Genomic DNA, 20,260 nt, shown 5'->3' with positions numbered 1-20,260 from the left:
AAATGGGAGTTTGATTATAACTATTGAGCCTATTCTTAACAACTAAAATGAGTTATTAAAAATAGCAACTTTAATTCTCACAAGTGCACGAACCGTTTATAATATAGCTTATGTAAATACGAGGTCGATCCCACAGAGAATGGTAACTTGGTTCCAAGTTAAATTACTTAGAATGTAGAAAAACGAAAAAAACAAGGAAACAAAACAAACTAACAAATGGCAAGGTCTAGGACAGAATCCTAGCACCACACACGCACTGGAAATGGGGGTTTTTGTTGTTGAAATGAAAACATGAAAGTGAAATGAAAGTGCTGGAAAGTAAACACTGAAAGCAATCAACAAGCTGTGAAACAATGATTGAGAGGTGTTAGAGCCTTGGAATCCACCACTAGTCTTCCTATCCAAGTTATGAATACATAGAAATTGACTCAAGCTCATCAACAATAGATTATCGAATACAAGCCTATGGCATCTTGGTCAGGATGCATGATTCTCCTAGGGCATTGATAAGTCCATAAACATACTCATTTATGTACTCTTTTACTTAGGTTTTGTAGGAGAATTAGATTTAAAAGGGACTTATTACTTTACTTTTCTGATTTTCAGCTTTACTGCGCTTTTAGAAGGTTTTTAAGGGAAAATCAACTTTTCGGAGGAATTTTAATGCAAGGCCAATTGGAGATGAAAGCTAACATCTTGAAGTTCAATCTTTGATTTTTCTAGAATTTTCTACCCAGCCAATTGGTACAGTATTACAAGTAAAGTTAGCCCACGTGCAGATAGGACAGTTTCGTACATGTTACGTGAATGTGAATAAACGGAAGCCTTCCTGAATTTTTCAAGTTACGTGCTATATATGGTTGGAAAGATAAGACATTTATATTTCTACAATATATTTTTACTGATTTTTCTAGAAGGCGGAAGATCCCCAAATCGTGTGACAATTAGGCTGAGCTGATTTCCCTGTGGAGTTAGGAATTGTGATTTTTACTTTCCTATTTGGATTCCTTGTTTACCAAGACTTCTTGGACGACTTTTCAGTCAATTTTAGGGTTTAGAACTCTGATAAAAGTGATATAAAAGGCCAGCCAAGGCCCCCATACAATTCATTCACGTCCTAAGGAGATCAATCGTGCAAGAGGAGAAAGCTGCCAACAAATTCTTTCTTTTCCTTTCTTCTTTTAATTTTCAATTCTTATGTATTTATTTTTGAGATCATCCAAGAACATGAGTAACTAATTTCTTGTTTGTTAGGGCTTAATCTTGAAGCCCTAAACATGATTTCAATTCTATAAACAAGTTTGAATGGATTTTTCAGTTTCTACAAGCGTGATGATTTCGGTTTCTCTATATTATGTGAATTCTGATCTTTTGTTTCTTTGAGTAGCTAACTTTGAAGCATGTATTGGAATTAAATTGTTGTAGAACGTAGGTCAATTGCCATATTGAATGTGTTCTTGTCTGCAACGAATAATTGGGTTAAGAACTAGTTATGAGAAATCGATTCTTGAATTCCTAATAACAAATTCCATGTTTTAGGGTTTTTGTGACACTCATATTCTCTTTGATCTTAGTGGATTCTTGATTGTTAATTTGAGTAAATGCCATATTGGTTTTCAATTAAGAATACACGTATTGATGTAAATGTCATACACTTTACACACATTTAAGAGAGAATCATACCACTCGAGTCAAATGCCATGATCTAGTTGTGAGTGTCGTCATCTTATGCTTGCTAGAAATTGATTATCTATTGTTGTTTATGGACTGATTGATTGTTTGAAGGTGGATAGTGAGTCCTAGCTATTTGTTCTTGACTGATTTTAAATCAGTTTCTCGTAAACTCTAATTTAAATTCTGTTTTCTTTTCTTTTCCTTGTTTTGTTTTATTCACAAAATCAAATCACCCTTGGTGTTGGTGTGTGTGTGGAAGTCCTTGCGTTTTAATTTTCGTTGCGTGACGTTGATAAACATCTCTTTAGATTACAGTCTCTGTGGGAATGACCCTTGCTTGCCTACTATACTATCATTTGATTTGTGCACTTGCAAGGTTTCAATATTGTTGTTAAAAATTACCAACATGCGTGTGATTGTGCATGGTATCTACACAACACGTGATCTCTAATATGCAACACAAGCATGGTATCTACTTAGAATAAAGCATATAAGAGTCATTAAGCTCCTTGAGAATATGATAATCACACAAGTCCTAGAACATGGTATCTGTCCTAGTCAACCTATGGTTATTAACCCCTTGAATGATTCTTCGGCCATTCATATGTTGCTTGTGAAAGGAGAGTAGAATCGGTGAATCTAAACCCCTTCCCAAAATGTGCTAGATGCATAAAATCCTAGTTATCTACTCCGAGAAAATATACATCAAGCACATAATAAACAAGAGGTTAACAACTTGTAATGAAAGTAAGGAATTCAATTAACTATGAAATCATCCATAACATTGAATATTCATCACTGGGGCTTCATCCTAAGCCCTAACTAAATGGATTAGTTAGATATAACTATGAATATAGAAAATAAGAAATACATAGATAAAATAAAGAGAAGAGAAGAACTAGCTGGTGGTAGCAAGGTAGTTCCCAGGACAGCTCCAAGCTCTCCTTCCTTTGCAACTAACTCTTCTCTCTTTATGGTGAATGATGGAATCTGAATGTGTGTATGAGTAATGGATTAAATGAATGTATGTGTCTCTTGAATGAGTGTGTAGCTCTCTATTTATAGAGTGCCAAATTCTTCCTCCCTTTTGGTTGGTGAATCACACTCCTCTTAGCTACTGCTCAACTGCCTCAGCTGCCCAATAAATGCCAACTGCTCCAGCTGCCCAATAAATGCTTTTGGTGGACTATTCTTGGTCTCTTCATTGCAAGCTTGACTTTTGTTCATCTTTCTGAGTTCCCAAGGTGATTTGTCTCCCATGTATGGCTGCTCTTATGTGTAGTACATGGCTACAGGGATATAGTCACATTAAATGTGATGGCAGCCAACTATGACTTTTTTGTGAACTTGGTTGGGTCTTTAACTTGCTGAGGGCTCCAAATTTATCCAATGAGGCTGAAATTGAATATGTTATAATAGACACCCATTGGAACAACTTCTGTCATTGATGTCTTCTCATCCGACCTGTATAAGTTGCCGAAATGAGAACTGTAAGATGACCTATGAAACTGGACTGACAAGAAGTATGGCCTAAATTGGGTTTGTCTTTAAGCTCATATTGCTCTTATCCCAATCAGCCCTTAACATGCATGGATTGCATCAAATTTGATCTCTTGCTGTCTTAACCTACAAAACACACAAACAGAGGTAAATAACTCAAAATGAAGAGAAAGGCATGCAAATATATGAAATTATGAACTTATCAATAACCTAAATAACCATCAAGAAAACAGTAGTAAGCATGGCCAGATAAACGTTCAAGCATTTGATCAATAAAAGGCAAGGGGAAATGATCTTTTCTTGTGGATGTGTTCAACTTCCTATAATCAATGCAAACTCTCCAACTGGTGACAATTCGTGTAGGAACTAGCTCATTATGTTCATTCTTCACAATGGTGATTCCGGACTTCTTTGGAACAGCTTGCACAAGACTCACCCACTTAGAATTTGAAATTAGGTAGGTGATTCCTACATCCAGTAGCTTTAAAACTGTAGCTCTAACAACCTCTTTCATGTTGGGATTTAGTCTCCTTTGTGTATCACGGGATGGTTTGTTGTCTTCTTCCATTAAAATTCGGTGCATGCACATGCTTGGACTTATTCCTTTGATATCTGCTATATGGTCCACCCAAGGGCTATTTTATGCTCTTTTAGAACTTTAATTAAGCTCTCTTCTTCATATGAGGTGAAACCTACAACAATTATAATAGGGAGAGTATCATTAGCACCCAACACTATAAGAAAAACGAGTATTTAAGGTGTGCGTTGCGCGCCATAAATGGCAATTCACGGCGTGCGGTTGCTTTCCATGAAAGGCCAAGAAGCCTTTTCTTTTTACGGCGTGCATTCGCTTGCCGCTAGAGTTAATAAGGCGATCCATGATTGTGTTCTTGAATCAGGTTTGGGCAACTATTTACGGCGCATTGTTGATGTCTTAATTGGTATACATTACACGGCTCTTTCGGCGCACCATAAAAGCTTTATTTGATATACATTTACGGCACATTGTTCATGCCTTAATTGGTGTACATTTCACATAAATTCAAAAGGTGGCAATGCACATCCATCTACTGCCAATGCTCAGCCAGCTCTTGCATTGCCTAGGATTAGCAATATTCCAAAGCCTGAGACACAAGTACAAGATCTTGCACCTCAATTTGAAAGAAAACCGGAGTTCCATGAAGAATACCTGAGATCTAGTTTTCTTGGGAATTTCAATAATGAATTGAAATTTGGTGTATTTCAAAGATTCTCCTATTTACCAAATGAAATATCTTCCTTTGCAAAATACCATGCCATATAGAATTCTCAAAGATTCTCCTATTTCTCTCCTCCCAAATCACCCAAAAAAATGCCATCAATGCACAATAACCCAGCACAACACCCCTTTGTTTTCCACTGAAAAATTCCCAAAGTTGTATATGAAATTACAAGATATCTTTCAAATTCAAAGAAAGTGTATCTGAAATTATAGGCAAAATCAATAAATTGAAGAGAGAGAGAGAGAGAGAGAGAGAGAGAGAGAGAGAGAGAGAGAGAGAGGGAAAGAAAGGTGTGAGGTACCTCTTCTGGTCGACGGCGACAGACGAAGAATCATTGGGTGAGAGAAACCAAGTGCTTACGAGGTCAACAAAGACGAAGTGCTTACGGTATAGAGCTTGGAGGCAGATTCAATGGAGATAGGGTTCTGATAGTGAGAATTGATAGGTATAGAGAGAGAGATTTCCAAATAATAATTTCAGTGAAATTGTACGAGGGAAAAGAATATAGTTTCGCAGGCAACTTAAAACGGAGCGAAACTAAGAATTAGTTTTGTGTTCACAGCGTGCATATTTTGCACGCAATTAATAGGATTACATTTCACGGCATGAATATTTTGCACACCATTAATAGGGTCATCTTTTATGGCGTGCAATTTTGGCACGCTGTAAAAAATCCATTTAAGGCCCGCTGTGAATGCATGCCGTGAAAAGAGGACCAAAAAACACATTTATGGCATGCATATTATGCACGCCGTAAATACTCAATTTTCTTGTAGTGCAAATAAGTATATTTAAGATGATTGGGCAAAGGTTTAAGTTCTAGCTTTGGTGAGGTGATAATGGATGGCTCCAATTTAGTGGAGGATGGTCCAAGAGGCTCGAGTGGTGGCCTAAAGGATGTTGGGTATGGCTGAAACACTTCTTGGAACTCCAGTTCACAAAGATTTTCCTCTTCTTGTGTTAGGACAGGTTCCAGAGCATTATTAGACTTTTTTTGCAAATTTTTGGAAGAAACCTCATGATCCACAACATCAATTGAAAAACAAGTATCAAGAGAGATAGAAGGTTGAGATAGAGCATCAAACACTTTAAATTCAACAGTTTCACCCAAAACTATCATGGAGAGGGTGCCATCTTTCACTTTGATGATTGTGTTTGTAGTGGCCATGAATGGTCGGCCTAGGAGAATGAGATCAACATAATCTCATATAGGTTGTCCTCCATGCCCATCACTACAAAATCAGCCGGGAGAATTAGTGTATTAACTTGAACTAAAATATCTTCTACAATACCTTTTGGATATTTTATAGAATGATCTACTAGTTCAAGTCACACTGAAGTCTTCTTCATCCTTCCTAAGACAAGATTTTGATAAACTGAATATGTCATTAGATTAATGCTTGCTCCCAAGTCCAACATGGCTCTTCCAACTTTCTTGTCTCGAATGTTAATGGGAATGCCAAAGCTACCATGATCTTCTAGTTTTGGTGGAAGCTTCCTTTGCAACATAACACTGACATTCTTATTGAGCTTTACTTCTTCATTTGGAGCTAAATTGAGCTTATGAGTTTTCAAGTTCTTAATGAACTTTCCATATGCAGGAATCTGTTCAATAAGATCAAGCAAAGGCAAATTGATATTAACTTTACTCAAAATATCATAAATCTCTTTAAAAGCCTTATCTTGCTTTGCTTTCTTAAGACGCTCTATAAATGGAATTGGTGGAACATATGAAGCGGGTGGCACGTATCTATCTTCTTGAAGGTGTGGTGCCACAAATTTGTCATCCCTTTTATGCAATTGGAATCGTTTGGGTTCTTGAGAATCTGATTTGGCTTTAGGAGCAGATTGAGAAGTTTGGGTTGTTCTCCTTCTGTAGCCGTGGTCTCCTCCTCTTCATCCTCATCCTCTACAACCACAACATCATTTGAAAGATTAGAACTAACTTTCTTATTAACAATCTTAGCTGATTTGAGCAAATGAATGGCCTTGGCTTCTTGGATCTTTGGATTGATCACCGTTTGGCTTGGCCATTTCCCAAGCTGTCTTTGAGTTATTTCAACAACTATTTGACCTAATTGGACTTCCAATTTGGAGATGGTAGTTGTGTAGCTTGTTGGAAATTGGATTGGTTGATTGCCATTTGCTTCAGTATATCCTCCAATGATGATGATGATTGTGGCCTTTGGAATAAATGGGGATTTGCTTTATTCTGGGTATTTGTCCATGAAAAGTTTGGATGATTCCTCCAACCTGGATTATAATTTTGAGAGTATGGATCATTTCTTAGACCTTGGTTGTAGGAATTGACCAAGTTAGCTTGCTTTTGAACAAATTCTGGATATGTAGCCCCAAGTGGACAACCTATGGTAGCATGGTCATGAGTTTCACAGATGCTACACACTTCCTTCAGATGGTTTCTTGAGTTCAATGCAAAAAGAGCATCTTCTGTTTTAATTTTGAAATCAGCACACTAGAAGCATCATTAAAACTACTAACAACACATTTACCTCTTGTATCAGTGTGTTGGGTCTCTATTGCTATCTCCTCAAAGAGTTCATATGTTTCTTTAGGAGTCTTGGTTTTGTAAGAACCACCTGCAAAATTGGTGACAATACTATGGCTAGAAGGGGTTAGTCATTTGTAAAACATACACGTTTGAAGTTTCAATGGAATCCCATGATGAGGACAATGATTGAGCCCATTGAATCTCTCCCATGCTTCACAAAATGACTCACCATCTTGTTGTGCAAATAACAAGATCTTGTCCTTAAGCATGTCAGTTTTTTGGGTGGAGAAGTATTTCTCCAAGAACTTCTTTTGAATGGTAACCCATGTAGTGTGTGAACCAAGCTTCAAAGAATTCAACCAATACTTCGCCTTATCCTTTAAAGTGTATGGAAACACTCTTATTCAAAGTTGACCTTCTGTCACACCTGCCAAGGGAAAAGAGTTCACAACATTAAAAATATCCTTTATATGAGTTAATGGATCTTCATTAGGTAACCCATAAAAGGAAGGCAACATATTAAGATGAGAAGATTTAAGCTCATATTTTCGAGCTACAGTGGCCAACAAGATGCTTGAAGGGGATGCCAGAATTGTTGGGATATCAAGGTCTCCCATGAACTCATTGGCGGCCATCTCTTCTTCTTCTTCTTGGTCTAAACTTGCTTCGTAGTTTGAAGGTGAAGAACCAGGAAGGTCAGTGTGGAGAGCAAGACTTGTAAATGTGGCAAGAGCTTGCTCTTTTGCAGTTGACAACTCTCTTTCTAATCGATTCTGAATTTCAGAGATCACCTGATTGGGTTACAACGACGGTCTTACGTTCAAAGATCTCGAACGTCAGAATGAAGAGCTTCTCCACATCTAATGCTTCTCTAAGAGCTTCTCCACATCTAATGCTTCTCCAAGAGCTTCCCCATATCTAAAAGGATGTATGAAGGTTAAGGAGGTGATTTGGGATGAGTTTGGGTGAGTGGTGATGGCTGAGAAAGAGGAAATTCATAAGGAAATGGAAGAAAGGCTTGCTAGGACAGTTTTGGTGATTTGGGGTTGTTTAGAGCTTTAGGTTGATTGCTAGAGTGTTTGGGATTGTGGGAGTGTTTGAGGGTGATTTCTGAATGTGTTTAGGGATTGATGGGAGTGTGGAGGATGGAATGAAGGATGGATGAGTTGTGGGAGTGTGAATCCCAGGATGTGCTTGATTTATGGTATGGAATGGAAGTGGTATTTATAAGGAGAATGAAAAGAGAATTCTGAATTGATTTATGCCCCCACCAACAACACTCACTTAACCAACCTCACCTAACACACCAATGCAATAGAATTCTGAATTGATTTGATTGTTGCACTTCACCAACAAATCCCACCAGAAACCATAGCTCATCATGACCAAGCAACAATCAGCTCATCCTTAGGTCTGTATGACTAGGAACTTCATGGGCTCACAAATTGGGCTTCCCTTAAGCAGCTGATGACTTTGAGCCATCCATCTTGAAGTTCAAAATGTCATCTTTCCAACCACATGTCATTTGGGCCAATCCAAGGTCGGATGAAGATGTTAAGGCAAAACAAATTGCTAACTCAGTCTGCACGTTTTTGTACCATTTTGTATCTTTTCCTATCCAAAGCTACCATTGCTACCTAAAGCTCAAATAACTGAATAATAAACACAAAAGAGATTAAAAGCACACGTTTAACTCAAAAACATAACCAAATCATAAGCTGGAATGGTTCAAAATGATATACAATTATGAACTGATCAGGAGTAGATGTGACTGGCCTTCCAACTTATAAAACATCCACTCAATAAGGCTCTACCTGGCCTTCTCCAAGCTCTGCAATCCATTTCTACCCCAGAGAAAGGCTTTGCAACTTATAAAACATCCAATCAATCCACTCAATGTGGCTTTAGATCCTTCTCAATTTCTTTTCAAGGTCTCAGTCTATAATAAGTTTTTGTAGGCTTCATTTGTTGCACCTCTACAATTGGTTCATATGAGGTAAAAATGGAATATTCTACATGAACTTGGCCCTCCTATTTTGAATTTCGGGCCAAGTTGTTTTAGAATCACCTGCTTGTGAATATTTACAACTATAGGCAGTTTGCAAACCTAAGAAATATTTTATAGGCAGTTTGCATACCTCACAAAATATGACCTACTGCATTATAGGTAGTTTATAGACCTAAGAAATATGTTAACTTGCCCATATCCTTATGTAAAAAACTATTAGATATTAGAAGCTTGATCAAACATATTATAAAAAGGAGACTTACTATCCAATCTGGCACTTGGCATTCTATTCATCAAATACACAACATGAGCTACACTATGAAACCAAAATTTATGAGGCTGTTTGGGCCTGATTGAAATTTGACAGGATCAGGCTCGAGATCTGACAATTAAATTAATAGTGGGCCCAAGCTATATTTTGGTGGGCCTAATCAATAAGGTCGGATAGAAGCCCAAAATCATAAATGTAGCAGAATATCTACATGTGGTGAAATATAGAAGGAATTATGCCAGCTTCATGGTCAACTGAAAGTTATTGTGGGATAGGTCAAGATGGAAGGAAAATCAAATCAAATATTCTTATTCACATTAAATCACATGCATGAGACAAGGGATTAAAGATATTCTAGAGCAATTATGATTGATTTGAAGGCCAATTAACGACCAAACAAATTGAGATGCACCGAAGCCCCTATAAATACCAAGCTTATGTGTAATAACCCGATCCTAAATTAATATTTAAATATTAATGTATTCAAATAAAAGATAATTTTACCCCGAGAATATTTTAATGGGTTTAAAGTTGACTTTTTGTTTGGGAAAGAATTTGGGGATTTCAGTTGTACCGTTGCGTAGAGCATGTCGAGATGAGGCAGTAGACACATAGTGGGCTCAAATCAGAGTTGTATCGAAGAAGTTATGATCTACGGAAGCTCAGTGACATAACCGTAAATATTTCGAAGTTCGGTTCTTAAAAACCCAGATTTTCTTCTCTCTTGGGAGCACCACAACCAGCCAATTTCATACAGCAATTTCTCCCAACCCCGGCCGCCATTTCAGGCAAGACCAGTCCCAAATGAATAACCTCACTTCCCACTACCAGCCCCGTCCCTCCTCAGCCTCGATCCACCTCTGCCGTAGCTAGAAACAGCCACGAAATAGGCCGATTCGCTTTTTCGAAATTTTTCAGAGCTCGTTCTCTCACTGCAACCATTTCCATCGATCCAGGTATGCTTTCTCAACCTCTCAAGATGCTCTAGCTGCTGTTTGTGTTGGATAGGAGAAATTTCTTAGTTTTGGAGGGTAAATAAACTATTGAAAATCTGCCACCTCCGATTTCGGCCATACTGTGACTTTTTAGGTAGGTCCAAGAACAAAAGTTGCTCGACTCTGGTGACTTTGACTGGCGATTTGGAGATTTTCCGATTGTTGAAATTGCTTTGGGCACCCACGCACTGCCGGCTTGTGTGGCGGCGCGTGGGCCATTATTTGGCTTCTTAGGGTCCCAAAATACTCCTCCTGTCGTCCTGAGCACGACAATATGCTCGGATATGAATTTGTATATCGTTTGATCGTCAATCGGATATCTCATATTAGGCATTATCCGAGTTCGATATGTTTGGACCGTTGGATCAACTCCAGTTTAATATATGATGATCTAGCATCTTTAAGATCATGTAGGAATTCACAGATTGTGAATCGGAGTCCCGAGTGCTTTAAGTCACTGACTTAAAGTTTACATTAAACGATAACCGTCTGATCGGGAGTGATCCAACTGCTTGATCGAGACCAAACTTTCAGGACATGTTAAGTAGACCTTGTCGAACTTTTAGGAATGTTCGGAATGAAATTCGGAGGCTGTGGGCCCCGCGGGCCCAGTTGGTCAAATTCCGCGATTAGAGTCAAATCGACCGTCGGATCGTGACGAGAGTTCTAGGATGGGTTTTACTGGGCCTTATGTTGGCCCGATTGAGGCCATTTAGTTTTTGTAATAGTAAATAGAGGTTGGTTTTGTTTTAGTAGTATTATGATTAAAGAGTTCTTTTAAATGTTTATGAACTATTGCAATTGCTTTCAGTTTTCAAGCATTTTATATTATATTTAATTGTGTAGGGTCAGGAATGACTTGGTTAACTGAGTTTTGGCATGATTAAGGAATTAATTAAATGCCTAATTATATGTCTAAAATTGAATATATGCTCGGGGGCTTGAAACTATAAAATCATAAATATTAGTCTATTTGTTAGGTGTCATATATTTAAATGTTGATGAAAACAGTTTGATAGATTATGCATGGTCGTAGTCAATTAAGAAATGCTAGAATTGCTCACGTTCCAAGAAGGAATATTTTTGGTTAGCTTTATAATGATTTATTGTCGGGAAGTTGAGAAAAGATTGGAAAAATGGAATTATAAAATGGCACTTGTTGGGAAGGAGAAAGTTTATGAAAAGTTTCGGAAAAAGGTTTTCAAAACCACCACAGAGTACCCACCCCATGTTGACTTGAAACAGTTTTGGTTATTTTTTATAATGCCCCGTGAGTTTCGGGGACGCCTGAACAATGTGGTGCGAGGATTGTGACTCGGGTAGACTTGGTGTCTCCAAGGCCCACAAGAATTATGGCTCAGGTAGACTTGGTGTCTCCGAGGCCTGCAAGGATGTAACTGACAGGATACTTGGAATTGACGGAATGTTATCAGAATTGATGGAATATTAAAAGAATTGACGGAATATGAATAGGGGTACTTCCAGGTGGAGAGTTTCTAAGTTTTAAGGATTTTTATATAGTTCACAATTTATTTCTTAAGCGATGAGTTTGCTTTATAAGTAAAAGAGGAAAATATATGTTTCAGTTAAGTTGTTGTTATTAACATTAAGATTTCACGTGGTCAATGCATTTTAATAAGTCTCTCATTTTCCTACTTATCTGTAATAAGTTAATTATAAATCTTTATATATATGTGTGTGTGTGTGTGTGTGTGTGTTTATAATTGAGTTGGGTAAATTACTCAAATGGTCCTCAAACTTGTATGCGATTTACATTTTGATCCCTCAATTTAATTATTAGTCCAAATGGTACATAAACTCTATTTTAATCGCTCCATTGGTCCTACCGTTACATTCTGTCAATATTTCAGTTAAATATGAGGGCAAATTGGTCATTTCATCCACCAACTCTCTCTCTCTCTCTCTTCTTCTTCTGGGTTTCTTCTTCTTCTTCCTGGTTTCTTCTTCTTTTGCTTCTTTTTTTCCCACAATCCAGGTCCTTAGTTGACAAAGCACACTAAAAGGTGCATGAAATTCACAGAAAAATCTGCCAAATGAAATTAATAGTTCAAAAAGATGGGGAGGGGGGACATTCAGCTGTAACAAAAAGACAATCTACTAGTAGCTCTGCGAGAGGCAAACTAAATCACTCCTCTTATCTAAATATTATCAAGCCCTCTTGAGAAAGTTGCCCGCATCATCATCTTCATCCCTATCATTTTCTTTCAAGGGATCATCCAAGCTAAAACCACCTTTGTTCTCTCCCAATTGAGCTCCATCACTGCCAAAGCTGTTGTCAGACTGCCAACGAAGTCATCAAGACCACCAACACCGCCAAGAACACCCAAATTGATGTTATTGCCAAAACCACCTCCAGTGCTAGCAGTTTCAAAACCACGTCCATCATCGAAGTTAGGGCGAGGTCTATCAGTAGCATAATTCACCCTTATTACCTAGAGATGAATGTGATGCTTTAATAGAGTTTAGTTACTTTTTTAGAGAATTATGTGCCAAAGTATTGAGAACAGAAGATTTAGAATTGCTTGAAAATCAGATTGTCATAACTCTTTGCAAGTTGGAGAAAATATTCCCTCCTGCCTTTTTGGATATCATGGTTCACTTACCTTATCACTTAGCATGGGAAGCAAAAGTCACTGCCCAAGATTCAGGTGGATGTATCCTGTAGAGAGGTAATGTATGGTTTAGAAGTTATTTTTGTATAGATTGTCTTTGATTTATATTTTCAAAAAAAAAAAAAAAGTTCTAATGTTTAATACTTATACAGGTATTTGCACAAGCTAAAGAGTTATGTTCGTAATAAGGCTCACCCAGAAGGGTCTATTGCGGAAGGTTACTTGGTAGATGAATGTGTAACATTTTGCTCTCGCTATTTGAGTCGTGTTGAAACTAGATTTAGTCGTACATAGAGAAACTATGATGGAGGACAACCATCATCTGATGCATTTGAACTATCCATATTTTCAGCATGGTAAAGCTTTTGGGAAAAGTGAATTAAGGGAGATGAGTATTGAGCTTCACAAGGCTGCCACATATTATGTCTTAACAAATAATGATGATTTTGAGCCTTTTATTCAGTAAGAAATCTTCACACTCATTGAGAGAATATGAGCATACATTAACTTGTTTGTTAACATATGCATTGTTATCTCATGCGTGCAGAGAACATAAAAATTCTCTAGTCCACTCTGGAGTCCAAGATGTGGATGGGACACATAGACATCAATTTGCCAATTGGTTTGAAAAGAGAGTAAGAAAATATTTTTTTGTTTGCAATTTCACTTTAAGTGTTGGGATCATATAAAGGTCATTGAAAATATATATTTTTCTTAACTTGTAGATTGAACAACTATACAAGGACGGGAAAGTAAGGAAATGCTTGCTTTGGCCCATGGTCCTGAAAGGCGAGCCACTTACTATTCTGGTTACAATATGAGCAGATTTAGGTTCCATACCTTGCATCGTGACGAGAATAAAAAAAACACAAAATAGCGGTGTCATGGTTAAAGGGGAGAATCAAATTGATGATGTTCCTTGGTATGGAACATTAACAGAAATTGTAGAGCTTTGTTATACACAGAATAAAAGGGTTGTATTGTTCAACTGCAATTGGTATGATACAACCCAAAGAGGAAGGGGTTATAAGATTGATCGCTATGGGATTGCAAGTGTTAACACAACACGCAAGTTACATACTAAGGATCCATTTGTGTTGGCAAGCCAAGCAACACAAGTATTTTATGTCAAAGAAATAAAGAATAAGACATAGAGTGTGGTGGTGGAAACGAAAGCTAGAAATGTTTATGAAATGCCTAATGATGAAGGAGAACCATACCAAGAAGAAGAGGCTCAAAGGTGTATACACGCAACTACCAACCAAAATGAAGACGAAAGTAATGATATTAATAACAGTGGGGATGAGGGTGGAGATAAGGACGAGGATGAGACTAATCATATGGATTTGGAATGAGATATGGTGTGATTCTGTTTATTGCATTATTTGGTGTCATAAATTTTTTATTTATAAATGGGTAGTATTTTTATTTATGTTTGGAATACTGAAACTCTTTGGTTATTTCAGTTGCTATTATATTTGGTGGAGTATTTTTTATTACTGTTTTGATTGTTTTATGTCTAATTCTATTATAATAGTATTTCTTTCTAGTATTGTCTATTTTGCTAATGAACACAAATGGTAGCTATGGCAAGAAAAGGAAGGAGTCACAATACATCATCAACCAATGAACAGAGAGAGTTACTTAGATCCTCTGCAGTCCAACATGCCTCTGTTGAACCATCTCATGATAATGAAGTACAAGAAACCCAAGGTATAGCTTATATTATTTCAAAACTATAAATAATATAAATAATATAATGTTATTAATTGTTGTTCTTAATTAGGATTAAGTGCTGGAAAAAAAAAAGGCAGAGGGAAGGCCAAGGGAGGAAAAGGAAAGGGTATGCTGATTGAAATATATAAGGGAAGGTAAACATATACACTACTTATTGTTACCAATAGTTATTCTAGTTATTTCTTAGACTTGGACAAGTGTAGCTTAATTAATTATCACTTATTAGTTTATTTGATGGCATATAAAGTACTTTAATGATTCAATTTCCTCCAGCATTGTAACCAAAGAAGCAGCTAGGAATATAGGTGTACTTTTCAAGCAAGAGATTAAAGGAGCTTGGGTAAAATTTTCAGATTATCCAGAGACTCAAGTAAATCTATTATTTGAGCGTTTCATCGAAGCTGGATATACTTACACATGTTCTGAGGAAGAATTGAAGGTTGCATTCACTGGACATATAAAAAAAAAATTGATGATTGGGTGTGGAACTTGAGAAGGCCAATTTTTCAAAAATACAAAAGCACTGGTCAGAGATATGCAAACCGCCCAGAGAATGTACCTGATCCTGCAATATGGATTGCAATGGTTGATGAATGGTTAAAGCCTGAGTGGTAGGTAAAAGTTAATTTAAATAAGATGTTTTAGCTATTTCATACATTATTATTAAGTTACCATTCTACTACTGTGGGTTATTAATTTTTACATTGTTTGCAATAACTATCTATTTGATGGCATCTACTTTGAATTATATTTGCAGGATCAAAGTAAAAGAAACAAATCTAATCGGGAAAAATCAACAATGGGGCATACCACCGGTTCAATTCCAATGGCGAAATACCAAAAAGATGAGGTAAACAATTGAATATTTTATGTAAGGCATGTATGTAAAGGTCTTCAACTATTTTCATTGTTGAAGCTATGATTGTGAAGTTGGTGATTGCACTAGTATCATGATTAGAGCTTATGTCATTTGTTTTTTAAGGGAACTTGGATGACTGAATTTATTTGTCTTATCATATTCATGTTTTCTTGTTAACAGCTTGATAGAACTGGAATTGAACCTAGTCCAATTGATCATTTCAAAAAATTTCAGATAAGTAAGGGTAAGAATGGAGAAGGAGAAAATTGGCCAAGCGAAAAGGCGAAAGAACTTTATGTATGGTTTCCACTTCAATGTCCAGCTTCTTATTTTTCCATTAGCATGATATTGTGTCTATATATGAAACATGTGTTTATAATTTCACTACAGGAAAAAATGGAAAACAAAAAGGCTGCTGTTGAACAGGAAAACCTTGATGTCAATGATTGGGATATATATAGGTAGGTGATTGCCCCGAGTCATGGTCGTGTTCTTGGCTTAGGCGGTGGCATCAAAGCAAAAGATGCGTACTACTCCTCAACTAACCAAAACTGTAATAAGCGTAGGTGCGTGGAAGAAAATCATGAGCATTTGAAAGAGGAATTGAATGATTTCAAAGGTCAATTGATCACTTTGCAACAACAAGTTCAAATGCTGATTAACAATAACCCACAAAATTCTGCTCATAGTGTAAGGCAATCACCTAATGCGGTATAGCTTTTGTTATGTATATTACTTCTTAATTGTATTTGTTACTCAAATTCTATTAGGTCTTATTATAATTCTTTGTTTTTGTTGTTATACCAGGACAATGTGGGAAGCTGTTCCGATGCTTATCTTAGTGATGATGTCGTGGAAGAGCCCAACTAGTTCTTTTATCATCTGCCAAAGACATTTTATTTAGTAATGTCAGACTTGGAATTTATATTCAAAGTTTAGAAGTTGGAGACATATATGAGTTGATATGAAATGAATATTGTTCAGTTCTTTTATATTAATGAATGAGAAAAACATATTTATGAAAAAAGTTTCTGTTTGGAAATATTATTTATATATTTTATTATGAATATAATATTTATGAGAATAATTATTCTATTTACGACACGTCTGATTACATTTTCGACATCCTTGTTCATTGTAAAAAAACTTCTACAACAATTTATGTTGATCGGAAATATAACTTACGAGTCATTTCCAAGAATAGTGTTTTCATTTACGACACCACATTCCCATCGTAATTGTCTACTTTCGATGACACGTTTCATTATTTCCAACCGGTCTACACCGTCGTAAATAACATTTCTGACGACCTATGTTCCTCACAAATAGGTCCTACGCATTATTTCCAACAAAGAATAATTATTTTTTAATGCAATTTTGCTATCGAAAATGTCTATTTCAGATGAACAAACAAAGTCGGAAATAAATTTAGTCCTCGGAAATAGTATTTCAGACAAAATTTCTTGTCATAAAAGTTTGGTCGGAAACAACAAAAGCTCGTTGTATAAGAAATAGATCCGACTACCTTCAAATTATTTCCGACCATTTTGGTATATCGGAAATACTAAATTATCATTGTTTGTCAAATTAGTTTTCGGCGATGTCATAACATTTACAACACACATTGCTAGTCTAAAATAAAAACTTTTCTGACCGCTCGTCGGAAATGTAACTTTTCCGATGATCGCTTTTCCGACACCATCCGACGGCCATCCGCTCTCGGAACAACGTTTTCAAACAAAAATCGGCATTTCCGACTTCGTTTTGCCTTCGCAAAAAGATTTTTTTGTAGTGTAGATTGCACGGATGCCTCCTCGCTCTTGGTGAAAGTGATGAACCCAAATCCTCTAGATCTACCAGTTTCACGGTCACTGATGATTCTTGCATCAATAACTTCACCATATTTTGCAAAAGCTTCCTTCAGACTCTGCTCATCTGTCTGGTACGAAACACCTCCAATAAAGAGCTTTGAACTCACCATGTTTGACATGCATCTTACTGTTTGATGGATAGACAGTTTGAAAGGAGATAATTCATATTTGATATGCTTGTTTGCAGTCTGTCTGAGTATATTCCCAATTTTACTTAAGAAAGCCATTGCAATAACCTTGTCCGCTTCTTCTTCTTCTGGGTTTCTTCCTCTTCTGTTCTTCCTCCTTTTCTTCATTTTTTTCTAATTTTGTATTTAGTTTAACCCTGTTCTATTTGTTAATTATGAAAAGTCATATTTACCCTAAAATTTGGTTAAATCTAACAGAAAATTAGACGGTTGGATCAAATGGGCGATTAAAATAGAGTTTATGTACCATTTGGACTAATAATTTAATTGATGGACCAAAATGTAAATCGAGTACAAGTTTGAGGACCATTTGAGTAATTTACCCTAATTGAGTTTTATGTGAGTTTTGAAGGAAATGTTAAAAGTGTCTTCGACGGTTGTTTGTTTTACTTTTATCTTTATTTTAATTATATATATATAAATATATATTAATCTAAGCCAGTAATACATAAATTGATTTATGAATTAGAGGAAGTTCAGTGAGTGGTTTACTTATGTCTGAGTATGAATTGTTTTGAGAATTGGGAAAGTTGGAAAGTTTTACTTCGGAGTTTGTGAATGTTATTGAGCATATCATTAACATGAGAACTTGGATTGATTTGCAATCACAATGAAAAATAACAATTGACAAGATACACAAGTGCAATATAAAAAGAGAAAGAACTACGTGTGGCTTGATCCCTGGTTAAAGGTACGTAGGCAACCTAGAGGCACTAGGTGCAGCTGCGAGACCAAATGATTGAAAAGTGGTTCAATTTAGTTGCTTTGAAATCGAAGATGTATCCATTTTGTTCCAAAGTATGGATCAGTTTTCTGTTGGTAAAATGCTTTATTTGAGTTTAAGAGGCATGAGGCCAAAATGATGTGATGTTTGGTTGCATGAACCTTATTTTTGTGCATGCTGAACGTTTGGGATTATAAAATTATGTTTTCTACAGGTAATTTTTTTGGAAAACTAGCGAATTACAGGGGAGATTCTGCGAATTTTCAGTAGAAGTCAAACTTGAAGAAAAGCATTTTGGAAACTTAAAAGGGCATTTTGGTCAAAGTGCCCGGCACCTGCCAGTGTCAAACACACACAGGGTTGTGCGGATTCCAAAGTGGAATTTGGGTCAGGTCTTGTCATTATGGAAGAAAGAAAGGACCCCGACATAACACACAACTTGTCATTTTACATTCTCTTCAATTTCTATCATAGGAGTAACATAATGTAGCCATAGCCTAGTTCTTATTTTTTCCGCCTAGTTTCTGTAGATTTTCAATTATGCATTTACATTCATGTTCTTGTTTTTCAATTCTATTTTAATTATAGTAACTTCAATTAATGTGTTATCTTTATTGTTCTTTATAATCTAGTTTACTTTTCGCCCTTTATTTTACACGCTCGCATTTTAATTATTTAATTCACACAATTTACATTACGCACTCATCTTTACATTCTTTATTTTGGGTTAATGACCTAAATAGTCCCCCAACTATTGCTCCATTATCATTTTGGTCCACCAATTAAAATTTTCATTTCAAACGTTCTTAAACTTTTTATTTTGTACCAAGATAGTCCATCCGGGACAGATTCCGTCACTTCTGATCACGCGATGGCCACGTGACTGAGTTTTGAAGAGTATATGCGACTTTTTGAGAAGCTCTATCGAAGGATATGACTGAAATGGTCCCTCAACCTTTGCTACAGTATCATTTTGGTCCACCAACTAAAATTTTCATTTGACCGTCCTTCAACTTCTTTTTTTTTTTTTTTTTTTTTTGCATCAAGATGGTCCTACCGTCAAAGTCCATCAATTTTATTGCTATTTATTTTTGTATATCTTATTTTTAAATTTTTAAATTTTTATTAAACTGTGTATAATTCTTATTATGTCTTATGTTATATTTTTGCGTTGTGTGAATGACATTACTACGTCTCAATGTTTTAAAAAAGTCGTTAAAGGTCTATTCTGTTTTATTAAACTGTGTATAATTCTTATTATGTCATATGTTATTTTGGCGTCGTGTGAATGATATTACTACGTCGAAATTTTTTTAAAAACGTCGTGAAAGGTCTAAATCTGGAATCACTACTCTGTTTTTTGTAATTATAGCATAAGACGTCGGTTGTTAATTTTTGCGTCGTGTGAATGATATTACTACTTCGAAATGTTTTAAAAAAACGTCATTAAAGGTCTGAATATGCAATAACTGCTCTGTTTTCTGTAATTATAGCATAAGACGTCGGTGGTTTATTTATTGTGTCGTTTGAAACGAATAACCACGTCGTTAGTAACTACCGTTGTTATAAAATCATAATAACGTCGACTTCTATGTTATTGCGTCGTGTGAAAGTTTATAATACGTCGTTTGTTTATAAATAACCATCATGTGTTTTCTTGTACTTGGTTTTTTATATATCTTTGTTTTAGGATGAATTGCAAAAACGAGTCTCGGAAGGCAGTCTCAGTGTATCTGGCAGCAATGATGTGTTGACCATGGCTTTGGGTCCCGAGCATCCAGGGAGAGTGAGAGGGGTAGGTCTTGGGATTTCCCCTAGGCGTACTTCAATTTACCCAAACAACAGAGGATTAAATTTGCCGATCATTTAAAGGAAAGTGTCAGAATTGTCCTTCAAGAAGAGACTAAGAAGATGGAAGCTATGTCAAGGGAAGAGACTTTAAGGATGGAGGCTAGAACCAAGCAATTGGTAGAGGCTGAGAGGGAAAATTTACTGAGTCAGCTTTCCCAACTCATCCCCAATTTTGATC

At 36.3% G+C, this 20,260-nt stretch overlaps 1 long non-coding RNA gene, 1 other non-coding gene and 2 pseudogenes across 3 annotated transcripts; 2 read left to right on the top strand and 2 right to left on the bottom strand.

Moving 5' to 3' along the window:
• Window positions 1-5,178: 5,178 nt before the first annotated feature.
• Window positions 5,179-6,579, bottom strand: LOC148920824 (uncharacterized; annotated as a pseudogene).
• A 531-nt stretch (window positions 6,580-7,110) lies between these two features.
• On the top strand, window positions 7,111-7,214 carry LOC148920823 (small nucleolar RNA R71). Its single transcript, XR_016123412.1, has one exon. It is a non-coding gene; the product is annotated as a small nucleolar RNA R71 (small nucleolar RNA).
• Window positions 7,215-12,388: 5,174 nt separating this feature from the next.
• LOC103342784 (glycine-rich RNA-binding protein 3, mitochondrial-like) lies at window positions 12,389-17,562 on the bottom strand (annotated as a pseudogene).
• Window positions 16,020-16,438, top strand: LOC148920822 (uncharacterized). Of its 2 annotated transcripts, none has more exons than XR_016123276.1 (2): window positions 16,020-16,138; window positions 16,256-16,438. It is a non-coding gene; the product is annotated as an uncharacterized LOC148920822 (long non-coding RNA). The 2 variants fall into 2 exon arrangements; XR_016123277.1 differs by having other exon boundaries at window positions 16,026-16,159.
• Window positions 17,563-20,260: the final 2,698 nt, after the last annotated feature.

Source organism: Prunus mume, linkage group LG1 (assembly GCF_029339155.1).
Source record: "Prunus mume cultivar Tortuosa linkage group LG1, ASM2933915v1, whole genome shotgun sequence".
NCBI lineage: Eukaryota > Viridiplantae > Streptophyta > Magnoliopsida > Rosales > Rosaceae > Prunus > Prunus mume.
The sequence above is the reverse complement of the archived record's forward strand: the minus strand, read 5'-3'. Positions and strand labels throughout refer to the sequence as shown.